Source organism: Lolium rigidum, chromosome 3 (genome assembly GCF_022539505.1).
Source record: "Lolium rigidum isolate FL_2022 chromosome 3, APGP_CSIRO_Lrig_0.1, whole genome shotgun sequence".
In the NCBI taxonomy this organism is placed as follows: Eukaryota; Viridiplantae; Streptophyta; class Magnoliopsida; order Poales; family Poaceae; genus Lolium; species Lolium rigidum.
Genome location: NC_061510.1, coordinates 359727665 through 359732569, shown reverse-complemented (window position 1 = coordinate 359732569; position 4905 = coordinate 359727665).

The window sequence follows — 4905 nt, the reverse complement described above, 5'->3', positions numbered from 1 at the left end:
CGATCTAAAAAAAAAGCAAAAAAAAAAAGAGAGAAAAAAAACTATGTCTTCCTCGGGCTATGTTGCGATCCCTCGCTACCCGGTGATTTTTGATGGCGCGAACTACCCTGATTTCGCTGCCTTCATGCGCGTCCACATGCGCGGTCTTCGTCTTTGGGGTGTGCTTTCTGGCGAGGTCTCCTGTCCGCCGCGCCCCGTTGCTCCTACGGTGCCTGTTGCACCGCCACCTGTTGCCCTTGCCCCTGATGCTACTCAGGCGGATAAGGATGCAGCCAAGAGTGCTGATGACACTGCTCTGGCTGATTATGACCGGAAGGTCCAGGACCACTCTACTGCCGTTGCGTCTTACCGGCTTGATCTGACCGAGTACACTCAGTGGATAGATGAGGATGCTCGTGCTGTTGTTGTTCTCACCTCCAGTGTTCTGCCTCAGTATGCTGCTGAGTTTATGGGTCTTCCCACCGCTGCTGCTCAGTGGGCTTTTCTTCGTCAGCGCTATCAGCCGTTTGGGGATGCTCTCTACCTGTCTGTGGTCCGCCAGGAGCATGCCCTTCAGCAGGGTGATTCTACTATTGATGAGTTCTACACTCAGAGTGCTGCTATTTGGCGTTAGCTTGATTCTCTCCGTACAGCTGTGTGTGCCACCTGTCCATGCTGTCTGACTGTGCGCGCGGATCTGGAGTTTCAGCGCGTTTTTGAGTTCTTGTCGCGGCTCCGTAAGGAGTTTGAGCAGCGCCGGGCCCAGCTGCTTGCCCGTGGTCGTGTTCCGCTCTCTGAGGTACTTGGCCGAGCTTCGTGCTGAGGAGACTCGTCTTCGTGGTGCTGGTCTTCTTGAGGTTCCCTCTGTTCTTGCTGCTCGTGGCCCTCCTGTGCCGTCTGCTCGTGGATCTCCTATGCCGCCGACTTCGTTGCAGCCTCCGGCACGGCCGATACTTCCTACTCCTCCATTCCAGGGTCAGCGTCAGCCCCAGCAACCTCGTGGTTCGACGTCACCTCCTTGCACCTACTGTGGCAGGCCTGGCCACACTATCTCTACTTGCTGGCAGAGGGATCCCAGCTTACGCCCGCCGCATCTTACTCGTCGTCAGGCTGGTTCTTCAGGATCTTCTGCTGTTGCGCTATCTGATCAGGACATTATCCGTGGTCTTCGTGGTCTGCTCGCTGGTACAGGCTCTTCCTCGACGGGTACTGCTGGTTCTGTGCCTGGCTCTTCTGGCACCGCGCGACCACCACCTTCCACACAGTCAGGTATGTCATCCTCGTGGTATCTGGATTCTGGAGCTTCTTTTCATATGACCTCTGCGTCTTCTATTCTTTCTGCTCTTCGCTCTCTTGTTTCGCCTGTTCGTGTTATCACGGCTGATGGTACCTCTCTCCCCGTTTCCAGTCGAGGCACCCTTTCTACTACCACTTTCTATGTTCCCGATGTTTCTCATGTTCCTAGTCTTAAGATGAACCTGTTTTCCGCTAGTCAGCTTACTGATTCTGGTTGTCGCGTCATTCTTGACGCTGATTCTTGTGCTGTTCAGGACCGCCGTACACAGGCCCTGGTTGGAGCTGGCCCTCGCAGCCTTGAGTCCCCGGGGCTGCGGGAGTTAGACCGGCTTCGCGTTCCTTCTCTCGTCACTTCATCCGCCGGTTCTCCTGCGATTGCTCGTTTCGTCACTCGGATCTTTTCAGCAGTGGCATCATCGGCTGGGTCACCTCTGTGGCTCCTGTTTATCGTCATTAGTTGGTCGTGGTCTTCTGGGGTCTGTCTCAGGAGATGTGTCTTTGCATTCGTGTCAGGGTTGTAGGCTAGGCAAACAGATTCAGCTTCCCTATCCTACTAGTGCGTCTGTATCTCAGCGACCTTTTGATTTAGTTCATTCGGATGTTTGGGGTCCGGCTCCCTTTCCTTCCAAAGGGGGTCATCGATACTATATTTTGTTTATTGATGATTTTTCGCGATACACCTGGTTGTTTCTTATGCACTCTCGCGGTGAGGTGCTTTCTATTTATCAGCGTTTTGCAGCCATGGTTCGTACTCAGTATTCCACGCCTATTCGTGTGTTTCGTGCTGACTCTGCAGGCGAGTATATCTCCAAGCACATGCGTGGTGTTCTTGCTGAGCAGGGCACCCTTGCCCAGTTCTCGTGTCCCGGCGCCCATGCTCAAAATGGTTTCGCCGAGCGTAAGCATCGTCATATTCTTGAGACTACCCGTGCTATGATGATTGCTTCCTCTCTTCCGCCGCATTTCCGGGCTGAGGCTGTCGCTACGTCGACTTACCTCATTAACATTCAGCCTTCTGCTGCCCTTCAAGGTGGCATTCCTCTCGAGCGTCTTTCTGGTTGCTCTCCAGATTACTCGACACTTCATTTATTTGGTTGCGTTTGCTACGTTCTTCTCCCTCCTCGCGATCGCACCAAGCTATCCGCTCAGTCTGTTGAGTGTGTTTTCTCGGATACAGTGATGAGCATAAGGGCTATCGCTGTTGGGACCCCGTTGGTCGTCGGATGCGCATCTCTCGTGATGTCACGTTTGATGAGACGCGTCCCTTCTATCCTCGTCCCACCTCGGGTACTTACCCGGTGGATGATATCTCTTTTCTTCTTTTTCCGGATGCACCCCCTGCTATCCCATCTCCTCCCACTCCTAGTCCTGATGCGCCCCCTTCGGCGCCATCCTCTCCTCTGTCTAGTCCACCTAGTACTCCTCGTTCTCCGGCTTCGGATCCTTCTGATGCTGTCCCTTCTTCCGATTCTTCGATGAGTTGTCCTCTCGCCGATGACCTTCCCCCTTCACGGCACTGTTCGTCGGCGTCCTGCTCCGGCTCGTTACTCTCCTAGTCAGTATGGTCTGTCTGTCGTTTCCGAGCCGACTTCTTATCGGGATGCCGAGCGTCATCCTGAATGGCAGCTTGCCATGGCTGAGGAGATCGCTGCGCTTGAGCGCACTGGCACTTGGGATCTTGTTTCTCCACCTTTTGGTGTTCATCCTATTGATGTCTACGGGAGCTTCTATTCTTGTAGACAGTGTTGGGCCTCCAAGAGCAGAGGTTTGTAGAACAGCAGCAAGTTTCCCTTAAGTGGATACCCAAGGTTTATCGATCTCAGGGAGGAAGAGGTCAAAGATATCCCTCTCATGCAACCCTGCAACCACAAAGCAAAAAGTCTCTTGTGTCCCCAACACACCTAATAGGTGCACTAGTTCGGCGAAGAGATAGTGAAATACATGTGGTATGAATAAGTAGTAGCAACGGCACCAGAAAAGTGCTTTGCCCAGGACAGTAAACAAGCAGTAGTAATGCAGCGAGTAGTAACGCAGTAAAACGAGTAAACAAGCGGCGATAGCGATATTTAGGAACAAGGCCTAGGGATTACACTTTCACTAGTGGACACTCTCAACATTGATCACATAACATAATAGATAAATGCATACTCTACACTTTTGTTGGATGATGAACACATTGCGTAGGATTACACGAACCCTCAATCCCGGAGTTAACAAGCTCCACAATAATGCTCATATTTTAGTAACCTTTAGTGTAAGATAGATCAAAAGACTAAACCAAGTACTAACATAGCATGCACACTTTGTCACCTTCATGCATATGTAGGAGGAATAGATCACATCAATATTATCATAGCAATAGTTAACTTCGCAATCTACAAGAGATCATGATCATAGCATAAACCAAGTACTAACACGGTGCACACATCTGTCACCTTTGCACACATGCGGGAGGAATAAAACTACTTTAATAACATTGCTAGAGTAGCACATAGATAAATTGTGATACAAACACATTGCAATCATAAAGAGATATAAATAAGCACCTCACTATGCCATTCAACGAGTGAATAAGTATTATGTGAAATATAGCCTAAGAGACCCACACGGTGCACACACTTGTCACCTTTACACACGTGGGACAAGGAGTCTCCGGAGATCACATAAGTAAAACTCACTTGACTAGCATAATGACATCTAGATTACAAGCATCATCATATGAATCTCAATCATGTAAGGCAGCTCATGAGATTATTGTATTGAAGCACATAGGAGAGAGATGAACCACATAGCTACCGGTACAACCCCGAGCCTCGATGGAGAACTACTCCCTCTTCATGGGAGCAGCAGCGGTGATGAAGATGGCGGTGGAGATGGCAGCGGTGTCGATGGAGAAGCCTTCCGGGGGCACTTCCCCGCTCCGGCAGGGTGCCTTAACAGAGATTCCTGTCCCCCAGATCTTGGCTTCACGATGGCGGCGGCTCTGGAAGGTTTTCCGTATCGTGGTTCTTCGTATCAGGGTTTTCGATCCAGGGGCTTTATATAGGCGAAGAGGCGGCGCAGGAGGGTCGAAGGGGTGGCCACACCATAGGGCGGCGCGGCCGGGGCCTCGGGCCGCGCCGGCCTATGGTCCAGGTGGCCTGTGGCCCCCTCCGGTCCTTCTCGGGTGTTCCGGATGCTTCCGGTGAAAATAGGAACCCGGGTCTTGATTTCGTCCGATTCCGAGAATATTTCGTTACTAGGATTTCCGAAACCAAAAACAGCGAGAAAACGACAAGCGGCACTTCGGCATCTTGTTAATAGGTTAGTTCCGGAAAATGCACGAATATGACATAAAGTGTGCATAAAACATGTAGGTATCATCAATAATGTGGCATGGAACACAAGAAATTATCGATACGTCGGAGACGTATCAGCATCCCCAAGCTTAGTTACGCTCGTCCCGAGCGAGGTAAAACGATAACAAAGATAATTTCTTGAGTGACATGCCATCATAAACTTGATCATATTGTAAACATATGTAATGAATGCAGCGATCAAAACAATGGTAATGACATGAGTAAACAAGTGAATCATAAAGCAAAGACTTTTCATGAATAATACTTTCAAGACAAGCATCAATAAGTCTTG